At 50.7% G+C, this 17113-nt stretch overlaps 1 protein-coding gene across 1 annotated transcript in view; it reads right to left on the bottom strand.

Moving 5' to 3' along the window:
• KIAA1671 (KIAA1671 ortholog) overlaps positions 1 to 16545 on the bottom strand; it is a 264721-nt gene extending 248176 nt beyond the window's left edge. Inside the window, exon 1 of the mRNA XM_033233046.1 lies at positions 16444 to 16545. The gene's annotated coding sequence lies outside the window, so the exon portion shown is untranslated. The remainder of the gene's footprint in view (positions 1 to 16443) is intronic.
• Between the last annotated feature and the right edge of the window lie 568 nt (positions 16546 to 17113).

Raw genomic sequence — 17113 nt, 5'->3', positions numbered from 1 at the left:
ACTGCAACCTCCACCTCACGGGTTCAAGCAATTCTCCTGCCTCAGCCTCCCGAGTAGCTGGGATTACAGGCACCTGCCACCACGCCCAGCTAATTTTTTGTATTTTTAGCAGAGATAGGGTTTCACCATGTTGGCCATGCTGGTCTCAAACTCCTGATCTCGTGATCCGCCTGCCTTGGCCTCCCAAAGTGCTGGGATTACAAGTGTGAGCTAATGTGCCTGGCCTAAGCTCATCTTTTTATGGAGACCTGAGGTCTCCCTTTTTTTTTTTTGAAAAGGAGTTTCACTCTTGTCACCCAGGCTGGTGTGCATTGGCGTGATCTCAATTCACTGCAACCGCGGCCTCCCGGATTCAAGCAATTCTCCCGCTTCAACCTCCCAAGTAGCTGGTATTACAAGTGTGTGCCACCATGCCTGGCTAATTTTTGTATTTTTAGTAGATACAGGCTTTCACCACACTGGCCAGGCTAGTCTCAAACTCCTGACCTTAGGTGATCTGTCTGCCTCAGCCTCCCAAAGTGCTGAGATTACAGGTGTGAGCCACCGTGCCCAGCTGAGGTCTTCCATTTTTTTTTTTTTTTTGAGGCGGAGTCTCGCTCTGTCGCCGGGACTGGAGTGCAGTGGCCAGATCTCAGCTCACTGCAAGCTCCGCCTCCCGGGTTTACGCCATTCTCCTGCCTCAGCCTCCCGAGTAGCTGGGACTACAAGTGCCCGCCACCTCACCCGGCTAGTTTTGTTTTTTTTTTTTTTTTTTTTTGTATTTTTAGTAGAGACGGGGTTTCACCGTGTTAGCCAGGATGGTCTCGATCTCCTGACCTCGTGATCCGCCCGTCTCGGCCTCCCAAAGTGCTGGGATTACAGGCTTGAGCCACCGCGCCCGGCCTTACACACACTTTTTAAAACCTTAAGCTCATCCTTTTTTTTTTCTGAGATGGAGTTTCACTCTTATTGCCCAAGTCAGAGAGCAATGGCATGATCTTGGCTCACTGCAACCTCCACCTCACGGGTTCAAGCAATTCTCCTGCCTCAGCCTCCCGAGTAGCTGGGATTACAGGCACCTGCCACCACGCCCAGCTAATTTTTGTATTTTTAGCAGAGATAGGGTTTCACCATGTTGGCCATGCTGGTCTCAAACTCCTGATCTCGTGATCCGCCTGCCTTGGCCTCCCAAAGTGCTGGGATTACAAGTGTGAGCTAATGTGCCTGGCCTAAGCTCATCTTTTTATGGAGACCTGAGGTCTCCCTTTTTTTTTTTTGAAAAGGAGTTTCACTCTTGTCACCCAGGCTGGTGTGCATTGGCGTGATCTCAATTCACTGCAACCGCGGCCTCCGGATTCAAGCAATTCTCCCGCTTCAACCTCCCAAGTAGCTGGTATTACAAGTGTGTGCCACCATGCCTGGCTAATTTTTGTATTTTTAGTAGATACAGGCTTTCACCACACTGGCCAGGCTAGTCTCAAACTCCTGACCTTAGGTGATCTGTCTGCCTCAGCCTCCCAAAGTGCTGAGATTACAGGTGTGAGCCACCGTGCCCAGCTGAGGTCTTCCATTTTTTTTTTTTAGAGCCTACTATGTGCCAGAGACTTTATAAATGGTTGCTGTATCTAATCTTACAGTGACCTCACGGAAGAAATTTTGTCATCTTCTTTCTGCAGAAGAACTGAGGCTCAGGGAGGTGAAATCACAAGTGCAAAGCCACATAGCATCAACATGTGGGAACAGGATCTAACACTAGGATTTTTTGGCTCTGCCCATCCTGCTTCACCACCAGAGTGGCACCAGCAGGAGGGATTCAGAGCATGGTGGCTGGAGTCAGGCTACATGTATCCACATTCCCCATTCCCAGTAGTATGGCCCTGGGCAAATGACTCCTTCTCCGAGCCTCAGTTTCCTCACCTGTAAAATGGAGTCACAAGAATCAAATACAACAATGTATAAGGGGTAGGGCATGGTGGCTCACACCTGTAATCTCAGCACTTTGGGAGGCTGATGTGGAAGAATCACTTGAGACTAAGAGTTCAAGACTAGCCCGGGCAATATAGCAAGATCCTGTCTCTACAAAAAAAATTTTTAATTAGTTTAACATGGTGGCACATTCCTGTGGTCCCAGCTACTCAGAAGGCTGAGGAGAGAGAATCACTTAGCCTGGGAAATGGAAGCTGCAGTGAGCTGTGATAGCGCCATTGGACTCCAGCCTGGGTGACAGAATACCCTGTTTCAAGAACAATAAATAAAAAAAAAGAAAAGTACATAGGAAAATGATGAGCACAGAGCCTAGGACAGACTTATTATTCACTTGTTATTTTTGGGTTTTGCGGGAGTTTTTTTTGCTGTTTTTTGTTTTTTGTCGAGACAGAGTTTCCCTCTGTCTCCCAGGCTGGAGTGCAGTGGCACTATCTCGGTTCACTGCAATCTCTGTCTCCCAGGTTCAAGCAATTCTCCTGCTTCAGCCTCCCAAGTAACTAGGACTATAGGCATGCACCACCGTGCCTAGCTAATTTTTGTATTTTTAGTAGAGACAGAGTTTTACCATGTTGGCCAGGCTGGTCTCAAAATCCTGACCTCAAGTGATCCGCCTGCCTCGGCCTCCCAAAGTGCTGGGATTACAGGTGTGAGCCACCGTGTCCAGTCCTATTTTTGTTTTACTACAGATAACATTATTATTCTCAAAAGCAAGATCTGCATAAAGATGAGAGACAGCCTCAGTTATCTCCTGCAAACTTCTTTTTTCTTTTCTTTTTGAGACGGAGTCTCGCTCTGTCACCCAGGCTGGAGTGCAGTGGCAAGATCTCGGCTCATGCAAGCTCCGCCTCCCGGGTTCACGCCATTCGCCTGCCTCAGCCTCCGGAGTAGCTGGGACCACAGGCGCCCGCCGGTCTAATTTTTGGTATTTTTAGTAGAGACAGGGTTTCACCGTGTTAGCCAGGATGGTCTCGATTTCCTGACCTCGTGATCCACCCGCCTCGGCCTCCCAAAGTGCGGGGATTACAGGCGTGAGCCACTGCGCCCGCTCTTTTTTTTTTTTTTTTTTTAATTTTTTTATTTTTGAGATGGAGTTTCACTCCTGTTGCCCAGGCTGGAGTGCAGTGGCATGATCTTGGCTCACGGCAAGCTTCGCCTCCCAGGTTCAAGTGATTCTCCTACGGCCTCAGCTTTCCAAGCAGCTGGGATTACAGGTGGCCGCCACCAAGCCCAGCTAATTTTTGTATGTTTAATAGAGATCGGGTTTCGCTATGTTGGGCAGGCTGGTCTCAAACTCCTGACCTCAGGTGATCCGCCCGCCTTGGCCTCCCAATACATGATACATTTTTACGGAGTGAACACTGAAGGAGAGAGTGAGTGGCCTGTAACCCTGCAGCTATCTCAGTGAGCCCTGCGGATACTCATAAACCTGGGCTCCCGGAAGCCTGCTGTGTGCATCCATAGTGGCGCCATGTGAGTAGTTCTTAGATCAGAGCGCCCCATGACTCTTCCCTGGCTGGGTCAGGGCTGCTTCAGGACTCAGGAGGGCTGCGTGGTTGGTAAAGGCACTTTGACCAACCTCAAGAGGTGACCCATATTAGCTACAGCAGAAGGGGGAAAGCCCACCGCCTCAGAAGCAGGGCCCCAAAACGCATCCGCTTCTCATCACTCCTTTCCCCAAGGCCCTGGTGGCTCCCAGGAAGGGAGGCAACCTCTCTGGGCCTCCACAGACTAATAATAATACTAGTAATCCTAACAATACTAGCTAAGGTGCATGTGAATTCATTAGCAGGTGCTATGTGTTAACACATTTAATGCTTGTCAACCTCATGAGGCAGGCTCTATTATTACTCCCAGCTTACAGATGAGAAAACTGAGGCCCAGAGTGGTTAACCGCCTTGCATAAGGCCACACAGCTGGTAAGTGGTGGGGCTGGAATTTGAATCAAAGCAGTCTGGCTCCAGGTTCCCTGCAATATTCCCAAGGGAATGGGTGGCAGAATTCCTCATTCTGCCCCTATCAGGACCCCCTCAGCTCCATGCCAATGCTCACAGCCACCATCTGGTTATCATCTACCTCATGCCAAGCATTTCACAGTCCTTTTTTTTTTTTTTTTTTTGAGACGGAGTCTCGCTCTGTCACCCAGGCTGGAGTGCAGTGGCAAGATCTCGGCTCATGCAAGCTCCGCCTCCCGGGTTCACGCCATTCGCCTGCCTCAGCCTCCGGAGTAGCTGGGACCACAGGCGCCCGCCGGTCTAATTTTTGGTATTTTTAGTAGAGACAGGGTTTCACCGTGTTAGCCAGGATGGTCTCGATTTCCTGACCTCGTGATCCACCCGCCTCGGCCTCCCAAAGTGCGGGGATTACAGGCGTGAGCCACTGCGCCCGCTCTTTTTTTTTTTTTTTTTTTAATTTTTTTATTTTTGAGATGGAGTTTCACTCCTGTTGCCCAGGCTGGAGTGCAGTGGCATGATCTTGGCTCACGGCAAGCTTCGCCTCCCAGGTTCAAGTGATTCTCCTACGGCCTCAGCTTTCCAAGCAGCTGGGATTACAGGTGGCCGCCACCAAGCCCAGCTAATTTTTTGTATGTTTAATAGAGATCGGGTTTCGCTATGTTGGGCAGGCTGGTCTCAAACTCCTGACCTCAGGTGATCCGCCCGCCTTGGCCTCCCAATACATGATACATTTTTACGGAGTGAACAACTGAAGGAGAGAGTGAGTGGCCTGTAACCCTGCAGCTATCTCAGTGAGCCCTGCGGATACTCATAAACCTGGGCTCCCGGAAGCCTGCTGTGTGCATCCATAGTGGCGCCATGTGAGTAGTTCTTAGATCAGAGCGCCCCATGACTCTTCCCTGGCTGGGTCAGGGCTGCTTCAGGACTCAGGAGGGCTGCGTGGTTGGTAAAGGCACTTTGACCAACCTCAAGAGGTGACCCATATTAGCTACAGCAGAAGGGGGAAAGCCCACCGCCTCAGAAGCAGGGCCCCAAAACGCATCCGCTTCTCATCACTCCTTTCCCCAAGGCCCTGGTGGCTCCCAGGAAGGGAGGCAACCTCTCTGGGCCTCCACAGACTAATAATAATACTAGTAATCCTAACAATACTAGCTAAGGTGCATGTGAATTCATTAGCAGGTGCTATGTGTTAACACATTTAATGCTTGTCAACCTCATGAGGCAGGCTCTATTATTACTCCCAGCTTACAGATGAGAAAACTGAGGCCCAGAGTGGTTAACTGCCTTGCATAAGGCCACACAGCTGGTAAGTGGTGGGGCTGGAATTTGAATCAAAGCAGTCTGGCTCCAGGTTCCCTGCAATATTCCAAGGGAATGGGTGGCAGAATTCCTCATTCTGCCCCTATCAGGACCCCCTCAGCTCCATGCCAATGCTCACAGCCACCATCTGGTTATCATCTACCTCATGCCAAGCATTTCACAGTCCTTTTTTTTTTTTTTTTTTTGAGACGGAGTCTCGCTCTGTCACCCAGGCTGGAGTGCTGTGGCCGGATCTCAGTTCACTGCAAGCTCCATCTCCCGGGTTCACGCCATTCTCCTGCCTCAGCCTCCGGGTAGCTGGGACTACAGGCGCCCGCCACGTCACCCGGCTAGTTTTTTGTAGTTTTTAGTAGAGACGGGGTTTCACTGTGTTAGCCAGGATGGTCTCGATCTCCTGACCTCGTGATCCGCCCGTCTCAGCCTCCCAAAGTGCTGGGATTACAGGCTTGAGCCACCGCGGCCGGCCTCACAGTCCTTATTAATGGGTACAAGCACACCGTGTCCCTTTTACAGACAGGCAAACTGAGGCTGAGGGATGTGAGAAGGCTGATCAAAGGTCACGTGGCCCATAATGGGCACAGCTGGGATTCAAACCCAGACCTATCCCTCCCAGTCTCACCTTGGTGTCGCTGTATTCTCTCACTCTACTGGCTACAGGTATCACAGCTCAGGGAATTGTAAGCCAGCTCCAGCACAAAAATCATCATCAAGACAATCATCCCTCATTTCTCACCTCCCCACCTCACCTCATAGGTATAAAGCACCTCCTTATGCAGTAATATCTCTGAGCTTCCCAGCAGCTCGCCAGAGAAGACAATATTCCCATTTTCCAGATAAGGAATCTGAGACTCAGTTGGTCAACTGCCTGTCTCTAGTTATAAACTCAAACCAGGTCTCCTTACCCAGAGCCTCTGCTGTGCGACCGCTTGTCCACAAATCATGAGCCATGATTCTTACCCATGTCCTCCAGGCAGACCCTCTACTCCTGCAAGGACTGGTCCTACCCCATCAGAAACATAATTGTGGCAGGTTCTATTATTGTTCAGCAAATATTCATTCAGCATCCATGAGAGGAGTAGACTTCAACTTATTGATGTCAGGCTTGCTTCAGCCTATAGCATGAGAGCAGAAGTGACAGCTTCTCAATTCAGAACGAAGGCTTCTGTTGTCTACCACAGAAGAGCAAGCCCTGGCTGGCTGCCACCCTTAAGATTCATGAGGCAGACCTGAACCCAATCCAAAGCCTAGGGCCAGCCTTGCTGGCGAAGCCTAGCTAATGTCAGCCAAGCTACCTGCTGACTTGTGAGCATGAAACAAATGTTTGCTGTTAAAGGCCACTGTGATGTAGGAGATGTTTGTTACACAGTGTGATCACAGAAAAGCCTGACTAATACAGGGACCATGTATGTCCAGAAAGACTTGTGCGTACATGGGCAAATATCTTCCGAGACATAGTCACCAGCAGTTTGTATTAAAACCCAAGGCCAGGCTGGGTGTGGTGGCTCCCATCTGTAATCCTAGCACTTTGGGAGGCTGAGGTGGGAGGATCGCTTGAGGAGTTTGAAACCAGCCTGGGTAACATGGCAAAATCTCGTCTCTACAAAAATACAAAAAATTAGCCAGGCATGGTGGTGCATGCCTGTAATCCCAGCTATTTGGGAGGCTGTGGTGGGAGGACCATCTGAGCCCAGGAGGTCGAGGCTGCAGTGAACTGAGATCGCACCGCTGCATTCCAGCCTGGATGAAAGAGCAAGACCCTGTCTCAAAACAAAAACAATAACAACAAAAAGAACCCCAAGGGCCACAAAATATTGTGTCACTTATAAGAACTCTCACCTTCCCTCAGACCAGAGGCCATGTCCTATGGCCACAGACGAGAGAGCCAAACACTGTTCCTTCTCTCTGAAATATACAAACAGGCTGTCTCTCACAGAGCTGTGGTAAGAGTGGGAAAGGTATAACCACTCTGCTGGGAAAATGGGCAGGTCAGGTCAATGTTCTAAACACCCTCCATCCCCAAAATTTCACATCCTGGAATCTGTCCTCCAGCCTACTGCAATAAGTACGCAAAGACACGTCAACAGGGATGTTTACTGCGGCACTGTGTCATAACAAAAAAAAAAAAAAAAAAAGAAGAACCTGAAAAACAACTCCATGTCCATCAAGAGGGGATCGGTTAAATAAGTTCATAGCACCTTCATGCACTGGAAATTATTCGGCTTTTTTTTACTTTTTTTTTTTTTTGAGACGGAGTCTTGCCCTGTCACCCAGGCTAGAGTACAGTCGTGCGATCTCAGCTCACTGCAACATCCGCCTCCCAGGTTCAAGCAATTCTCCTGCCTCGCGCCTCCCGAGTAGCTGGGATTAGAGGTGCGTGCCACCATGCCCGGCTAATTTTTGTATTTTTAGTAGACATGGGGTTTCACCATGTTGACCAGGCTGGTCTTGAAACCCTGACCTCAAGTGATCCGCCTGGCCTCCCAACGTGGTGGGATTACAGGCATGAGCCACCATAGCTGGCCTTATTCAGCTTTTAAAAAGAACGAGGTAAATCAACACATTCTGAAATGGGAAAGTACCCAAATATATTTTTAATTCACGTGTGAAATTATTTGTTTTATTTATTTATGTATTTTTTTTTGAGACGGAGTCTCACTCTGTCGCCAGGCTGGAATGCAGTGGTGTGATCTTAGCTCACTTAAACCTCTGCCTCCCGGGTTCAAGTGATCCTCCCGCCTCAGCCCCCCCAAGTAGCTGGGACTACATGCGCGCACCACCACACCCAGCTAATTTTTGTATTTTTAGTAGAGACGGGGTTTCACCATGTTGGGCAGGATGGTCTCGATCTCTTGACCTTGTGATCCGCCCATCTTGGCCTCCCAAAGTGCTGGGATTACAGATGTGAGCAACTGCACCCGGCCTCTTTATTTTATTATTGTTACTGTTGTTGCTGCTGTTGTTCAAAGAATATGTTTACATATATGGATTCATTAGTTTACTCCAAGGCTATGTCCTGAGCACCAACTCTGTGTCTGGCAGTACCAGTTAGGAACACTGCAGACAGCAATGAAGGTTAAGTAGGGTTTCTGCCTTCTAGGAGCTGAGAGTAGAGGGGAAAGTCATTAATAATACTAACTCCACAATGACCACTACTAGTAATAATGAGGATAATAATAACAGCATCTACACATATTGAGCACATACCATCTGCCTCCCCACTTACTGACAAGAAAATGGGCTCAGAGAAGTTAAGTCACCTGCCCAAGGTCATACAGCCAGTAAGTGGCAGAGCTAGGATTCAACTCCTTCCATCTGGCTCCAAAGTGGATGTAAAGATAACTTTGATCATTTGCACAGTGTGATAGGAGTGTGGAAGGAAGTAAACAGAGCATGTGTGTGTGCAAAGTTTGTAGATTGTCAGGAGAAGCTGCTGGCTCTCTCAGAAGTAGGATTGGGAGTCTGGCATAGGAGACTCACTTTTTACTTTCTAGAATATTATTTTGCCATCTTGGAAGTGTTCGGTGTATTATACATTATTTTCATAATAAAAAATAATTTTGATGTGTTTATCATTTCTGACTCAGTGATGTAAACATCTAAAGATCATGCTTTCGAAATGTATTTCATATTCTTTTTTTTTATTTTGAGACAGGGTCGCACTCTGTCACCCGGATTGTAGTGCAGTGGCACAATCTTGGCTCACTGCAACCTCCCCCTCCCAGGTTCAAGTGATTCTCCTGCCCCAGCCTCCTGAGTAGCTGGGATTATGGACGCCCACCACCACACCCAGCTAATTTTTGTATTTTTAGTAGAGACAGGTTTCACCATGTTGGTCAGGCTGGTTTCGAACTCCTGACCTCAAATGATCCACCTGCCTCGGGGCCCCATAGTGCTGGGATTACAGGCGTGAGCCACCGCGCCCGGCCGTATTTCATATTCTTAATGGAGACAAGGCTATAGAACATTTCAAAGGTCACTTAACTAAGCAATTAACAAATGTAGCTGTGATAGCTTCTGCTCAGAAGTCAAGTCCATAATTATTTGCTTGTTTGTCTCATCTTGCCTTGCCCCCTTCCTTCTTCTCGTACAGTTGACCAGAGGATTCCTAAGGGCAGGTGATCTCTTGAATTTTTCACAAGTAGAGTGCCTTGCCCACATAAGATGGTCATTAAATATTCATTGCATTGAAGGAAAAAAAATATGGGTCTGTGTGTGTATGTGTGTGTATGTGTGTGTGTGTGTGTGTATATATATGTATATATATGCATCGATTGTTTGTTAGCTTCCTTTTATTTTTACTTTTTGAGACACAGTCTCACTCTGTCGTCTAGGCTGGAGTGCAGTGTCACGATCTAGCTCACTGCAACCTCCACCTCCCAGGTTCAAGCGATTCTCATGCCTCAGCCTCCCAAATAGCTGGGATTACAGGCACCCGCCATTACGCCTGGCTGATTTTTATTTCTTTTAATTTTTTATTTTATTTTATTTTTCCAGTAGAGATGGGGTTTCACCATGTTGGCCATGCTGGTCTCAAACTCGTGACCTCAAGTGATCCTCCCACCTCAGCCTCCCAAAGTGCTGAGATTACAGGTGTGAGTCACTGCACTTGACCAGTTTCCTTTGATTTTTAATTTCTATTTTTTAAATTTTTATGTATTTATGTATTTATTTATTTGAGACAAGATCTCACTCTGTCTCAGGCTAAAGTGCAGTGGCGCAATCAAAGCTCACTGCAGCATCGAAGTCCCGAGAGCTCAAGCAACCCTCCTGTCTCAGCCTCTGAATGAGCTGGGACCACAGCCTGACACACGGCCAGGCTAATCTGTTTTTCTTTTCTTTTCTTTTTTTTTTTTTTTTGAGACAGAGTCTCGCTCTCTCGCCCAGGCTGGAGTGCAGTGGCGCAATCTCGGCTCACTGCAAGCTCCGCCTCCCGGGTTCACGCCATTCTCCTGCCTCAGCCTCCCAAGTAGCTGGAACTACAGGTGCCTGCCACCACGCCTGGCTAATTTTTTTTTTTTTTTGTATTTTTAGTGGAGATGGGGTTTTACCGTGGTCTCGATCTCCTGACTTCGTGATCCACCCAGCTAGGCCTTCCAAAGATTTTCGTTGTTTTTGTTTTTTTTTGAGACAAAGTTTTGTTCTATTGCCCAGGCCAGAGTGCAGTGGCACAATCTCGGCTCACTACAACCTCTGCCTCCCAGGTTCAAGTGATTCTGCTGCCTCAGCCTCCCAAGTAGCTGGGATTACAGGCGTGTGCTACCATACCTGGCTTTTTTTTTTTTTTTTTTTGTATTTTTAGTAGAGACAGGGTTTTTCCATGTTGATCAAGCTAGTCTTGAACTCCTGACCTCAGGTGGTTCGCCTGCGGCCACTGCACCTGACCGCCAGGCTAATTTTTAAAGTTTGTTGTTTTTTTTTTGAGACAGAGTCTTTCTCTGTCACCCAGGCTGGATTGCAATGGCATGATCTCAGGTCACCACAACCTCCAACTCCCAGGTTCAAGCGATTCTCCTGCCTCAGGCTTCCGAGTAGCTGGGATTACAGGTGCCTGCCACCACGCCTGGCTGATTTTTGCATTTTTAGTAGAGACGGGGTTTCACCATGTTGGCCAGGCTGGTCTCGAACTCCTGACCTCAGGTGATCCGCCCACCTCAGCCTCCCAAAGTGCTGAGATTACAGGCATAAGCCACCGCACCCGGCCTTAAATTGTTTTTTCAGAGACAGAGTCTCGCTATGTTGCCCAGGCTGGTCTCAAACTCCTGGGCTCAAGCAATCCTCCCATCTCAGCCTCCCAAAGCGCTGGGCTTACAGACGGAAGCCATTACACTTGGTCTTAGCTTCTTTTTAAATGGCAGCAGTTTGAGTAGTGAGAATAGGCAGAAGCACCCCTCCTTGTGTTGGGAGCCACGGAAGTGGGAAGGGCATGGCTTTGAGGCAGACAGCTTTGGGTTCAAATCCCAGCTCTTCCACTTTCCAGCTGCGTGACCTCGCAGCAAATCAATAACCTCTTGAAGCCACAGTTTCATGAACTGCAAAGTCGAGGGTCTCGAAAACAAGCACCACCTGGGTTTGTTGTACAATATATATATTTAAAAAAAAAAAAAAAGGGCTGGGTGCCTGTAATCCCAGCACTTTGGGAGGCCGAGTTGGGTGGATCACATTAGGTCGGGAGTTGAGACCAGCCTGACCAACATGGAGAAACCCCATCTCTACTAAAAATAATAAAATTAGCCGGGCATGGTGGCACATGCCTGTAATCCAGCTACTTGGGAGGCTGAGACAGGAGAATCACTTGAACCCGGGAGGCGGAGGCTGCAGTGAGCCGAGATCGTGCCATTGCACTTCAGCCTGGGCAGTAAGAGCAAAATTCCGTCTCAAAAGAAAAAAGGGGGGGGGAGGACAAAAGAGCTTAGCCCAGATTCTGGCTTAATGGCGCTGCTCTGATGCACTATGTGCTTTACCTACATTCTCCCCAGTACTCCCATTTTACAGAGGAAGAAAATGAGGTCCCAGGGGGACACGGCTTGTGTAGGTTCACACTCCTATAATCTGGATAGGTGAGTGGAAGAAGGAGTGTGAACTCCTGGACAGGGATGCTCCTACCCTCCTCTCTGCCCCAAACCTGCCAAAGCCTTCAGGTTTAGAAATTCAGGGACTGTCTGGGGTAAAAAAGGAATTTTTGCTGCCTATAGTCTAACTTTTATTCATTCAGCACACCCTGAATTCTAGGTATATCAGTTAGCTTGCAGTTCTCCAGGAGAGATCTATGCCTTTGCCAGTGCTGTTGCTTCTGCCTGGAATGTCCCCAGCCCTCCCTCCTACTCATCCTTTAAGACTCAAGTGTCACCTGTGGGTCACTCCCTCTCTCCCCCTAACACACACATGCACACACCAGGTTGAGCAAAGCACCACACACCTGGAACTTATCCTGGTGACAGGCTATAGTGATAATAATCACACCACCCCTTACAGAGCATAGACACTGGGCGTAGCCCTGTCCATGCACTGCTTCGTCAAACTCACATAACAGCCCTTTGAGAATGGGAGTATCCTATCATGAGCCCTTTTTACAGATAGGGAAGTCGAGTCTCAAAACCACAACCATGCCCAAGGCCACAGCCAGGAGACAGCAGGGCCAGGGTTTGTCTGGAGTATCTCTGGATGACTCACTCCCTCCCTTCTTTTTTTATTTTTATTTTTATTTATTTTATTTATTTATTTATTTTTTGAGATGGAGCCTCGCTCTGTCACCCAGGCTGGAGTGCGGTGGCACGATCTTGGCTCACTGCAAGCTCCGCCTCCCGGGTTCACGCCATTCTCCTGCCTCAGCCTCCCAAATAGCTGGGACTACAGGTGCCCAACACCACACCCAGCTAATTTTTTGTTTTCATATTTTTAGTAGAGACAGGGTTTCACCTTGTCAGCCAGGATGGTCTCTATTTCTTGATCTTGTGATCCGCCCGCCTCAGCCTCCCAAAGTGCTGGAATTACAGGCATGAGCCACTGTGCCCGGCTGGCTGGCTCCCTCCCTTCCATCCCTGCCTCCTCCTGGAAGGCTCCTTCGATTTACCCCTTCTACACCCAACTCAAACCCACCTTCCTCTGTTGCTTCCCTACTGCTTAACCTGAACCCAAATATCCACTAGTTGCAAGTTGGAAGTGAGTTCAAATTCCTGCTTTGCCACTGCTGCCTGGCAAAGACCTCACTATGCGACAGAGGCCTGCATCAGTGAAATGGGAATAATATGCCCCACGTCTCCCCACAGGAAGTCCTTGAGGACTGGCATGGTTTATGGCTACCCCTGAACAGGCAGACAGAGGGTTCTAAAGAAGGTTTGCTAAACTGAATTCAGTACTGAGGGGTTTCCTTCCCCCAGGTAGATTGTTACACCCACCTTGAGGAAAGGATCTTCAAAGTGAGTGGCTCTCTAAATGTAACATGATCAGTGTCAAAGTTGTCAGTGAGCACCCTTGCACACCATTGGTCTTTACATCCAGTCCACCATAGTCTCTCACCTGGATTTTTTTTTTTGAGACAGAGTTTCGCTCTTGTGGCCCAGGCTGGAGTGCAGCGGCGTGATCTCGGCTCACTGCAAGCTCCGCCTCCCGGGTTCACGCCATTCTCCTGCCTCAGTCTCCCAAGTAGCTGGAACTACAGGCACCCGCCACCATGCCTGGCTAATTTTTTGTTTCTGTATTTTTAGTGGAGATGGGGTTTCACTATGTTAGCCAGGATGGTCTTGATCTTCTGACCTCGTGATCTGCCCACCTTGGCCTCCCAAGGTGTTGGGATTACAGGCGTGAGCCACCGCGCCTGGCCTCTCACCTGGATTTTTTTTGCAGCCTGCTTACTGGCCCGCAGCCTCCTGGCATGATCCTCTAATCATCCAGCATCCCCACACCAGCCAGGGCAAGCTTCCCAAAACACACATCTGACCCTGCCTCTTACCTGCAGAGACCCTTTCACTGTGATCCACAGCACCCCACCCCCCAGGAATAAAGTCCAAACCACTAAGCATGGCTGGCCTGGCCCCAGTCAACACCCTAGGCACTCCCCTACCTCCAGGCTTCTGCACAAGCTATTCCACTTCTGCAGTCCATAACACCAACCTCTTCCCACTGACTGTAGAGAAAACTAAACTCTCTGACCCCCATCCCTCCTCACAGCCAAAGGCATCAGCCCCTCCTCCTATGATCATGGTTCTCCCCTTCCAGACAAGTGCCTATGTTCACAAAGACTTTCAGGGCATAAAGTATCCCCTTAAGGATGTGGCTACTAGCCTCATCTTTGATACAGTGTCTTGAAATATTTGTTGAAGGAACAAATGATAAATAAATGAATGAATGCACATATAAAATATCCCTGTGAGGCTGGGTGCAGTGGCTCACGCCTGTAATCCCAGCACTTGGGGAGGCTGAGGCGGGAGGATCACCTGAGGTCAGGAGTTTGAGACCAGCCTGGCCAACATGGTGAAACCATGTCTCTACTAAAAATACAAAAATTAGCCAGGCAGAATGGCAGGCCTCTGTAATGCCAGCTGCTCCAGAGGCTGAGGCAGGAGAATCGCTTGAACCCGGGAGGCGGAGGTTACAGTGAGCCGAGATCACGCCATTGCACTCTAGCCTGGGCTACAGAGCGAGACTCCATCTCAAAAAACAAAAAAAAAAACAAAACAAAACAAACAAACAAAACAGCCTGTAGGACCTCCATGGGGGTAGGGGCAGCTTCCAGCCTCTGAACCTAGGGTGAGAACTGTATCCCCAACATCAAGAATCAGTACTAGACTGCAGGGCAAGCTGACTGCTCTATAGCTGGAAAATAACTCTAAGAGGACAGATCCTGAGTTGCCCTAGGCCACACCATTTCTACAGTGCTCCTGACATAGGTGCTCAATACATGCTGGTTAATGGAGCCAGCCAGTTCATATGCCCAGCTGAAATATATGCCCAGACACTGCATTGAAACTCTGCACTTCTCTTGGTTAATTGCACCCTTGACAAGCATGCAAATCCTTTAAAAGGATCCCCCTGCCAGAACCACCAAGATCTGGGCTTGTGTCTGTACAAATTCCTCGGGAACTGTCCCTGGCTGCAACAGGAAGGAAGGAGGCGCCAGAGTCTGGGGGTACACACACATGTTTGTCCAGAAACCTTGATGGATTAGCAGAGGGAAAGCCAGGCCAAGGGAGAAGCCTTGTCCAAATGTCCTGGTTACTCATTAGCCAAACCTCAGAGCTTCTCTCTGCAAGGGGGGATCAGAGGGGCAATTAACCCATTTGGAAGAAAGGTCAAGCTAAATAGCTCTCTAATCCTGCAGTTTCAAAGACAGCAAGTAGGGTTTCTGGAATCTTTAGATACTGTAAGGCAAGCACAGGGGATGGGGCATGGGAAAGGAGAGGCCATAGACTGAGGGAGGCACTGATACTTATAGAGCCCCTACCTGTTTCATACCCTTCATTCCGATCCATCCTGCCAGCCTCCTAGAAGAGGGAGGATGCAGACCCTCCTAGGCCAAGCTCATTTTGCCCAGAAGGTCCCTATCTAGACTCAGATAAGTGTTTTGCCCAAGGTCACAAAGAAGGTGCAAAGAAAGTGTTTTTCTTTGTGCAACAGGTACAGTCTTTTCCCTTCCAAAAAATAATGGCTGCTCCTGGCTACAGAAAGTTCAGTCCCGGCAGGCAGGAAGCCCTGGCCACCTAGGCATCGCGCGGCGGAGGTCACACGCCTGCTCCGGGACTGGACGAAGATCAGGGTTTTAAGGCACGGCGCCCCCACTCCCAGGCAAGTGTGTGCCAGGAGGGCGTGAAAAGCTCTGGCTCTGGTGGGGGTCAACGAGCCGCTTCCCATCCCGGGGGCCCCACCCGTGAGACCGGGTGGGCCTCGCCGCCATCGGGGCGGGGATCACGCGGGCCTGCCTGGGAACAGGGGGACCGAGGCTTAATCTCATCAGGGCGCCTCCGCCCTGGAAAGACAAGCGGAGCGGGGCGCAGGCCAGGCCGGGAGGACGCGTCCAGAGCCTCCGCGTCCGAGGGGCCCCGCGCGCCGCCCTTCTCACGCCCCCCGAACCACCCCGCTGTCCTCCGGGCTCCCCTCGACCCGGACTCCGGCTCATTCGCCGCCCTAGCTTCCCACTGTCCACCTCTGGGGCCTCCAACCCGCACAGATGTCCAGACCCTAGCAGCTTCAGGCTGAGTAACCCAGATCTCCAGCGATCCCTCAGCTCCCGGCCACCGGATCTCTCTGAATCCATTCCCAAGACTCAGGCTGGCGTGGGAGGAGATTGATCCTCTCGCTCCCAGTTCTGAATCACCCTCCGCCGTCACCCCTGACTGGGGATCCAGTGGGACCCCAGGCCTCCAGCGCCCGATCCCCTGCAGGGATCGACTCCCAAGTCGCCAACCGGGTGGCACGTGATCCATTGGTTGCCCTGTGCGGGATCTTCCCGCGGGATCCACTCTCAAGTCTCGGGAGACGGATTCCCCGTCTCCCAAACCGGGATCCTCCCTCCCCGCAGACCCGGAGTCTGGGGAAATCCTCCCGGTCCCCGCCTCTTCCCCAGTCAACTTTGCCAACTTTTCTCCCGGGGACTCGGCCGGGCAGAAACTTGGCGGCCCTCGCCCGCCGCCGTCACCCCCAGCTACCTCGCCGGCCGGGTACAGGAGGCGACCAGCCGGCCCCCACTCCCCACAGCCGCTGCGCAACCTACCGTGGAGCCACCGCCAGCCCGCGCCGCGCCGCCACCTGCCCGCAGCTCGCGGCACCTGCCCGCTGAGCCCGCAGCCCCGCGCAGCCTAGCCTGCTGGGGGCGGGGCCTCGGGCGGGGACGCGCCCCCGTCACCATGGGAACTGCGGCCGGCCGCGCCTGCGCGGAGGGGAGCAGAGCCAGCAGGACCCGAGTCGGCAGTGGCGCCTGGGCCTGGGACCTCTCCGGCGGGTCAGAGGTCACGACTCGCTTGGACACCTCTGCCGGAAGCGCTCCCGCCCCTCGAGGCCCGACCCCGCTCTAACTGGGAACTTTGCTCCCGGTCCCCTCCCGCGTCCCCTGGATATTCCCCAGTCACCAGCCAGGATTCCCCGCCACCGGCACCGACCCGCTGCCCAGCCGGCGACCGCGAGAGCCTAATGCAACCCAGAAATTCAGGAGGTGCTCCATAAATGTGGACGCATTGACTTGCCTGGGCTGCTGATGCCGGCCCGGGGGCGGGCAAGGTCTGTGTGCGGTGCTGGCGCCTCCTCGCGCCAAGCAAGGGGACTGCACCCGAGAATTCGCTGGGGCGCCTACTGTGTGCGAATCCTCCTGCCATTGTGTTGTGGGGTAACGGGTATAGGAACTTGTGGACAAGTTGAGAGAATCGTAGGAAGTCGCCTCTGAAAGA

Source organism: Trachypithecus francoisi, unplaced genomic scaffold (genome assembly GCF_009764315.1).
Source record: "Trachypithecus francoisi isolate TF-2019V2 unplaced genomic scaffold, Tfra_2.0 Lachesis_group14, whole genome shotgun sequence".
Taxonomy (NCBI): Eukaryota; Metazoa; Chordata; class Mammalia; order Primates; family Cercopithecidae; genus Trachypithecus; species Trachypithecus francoisi.
This window is presented reverse-complemented; position numbering and strand designations above follow the sequence as displayed.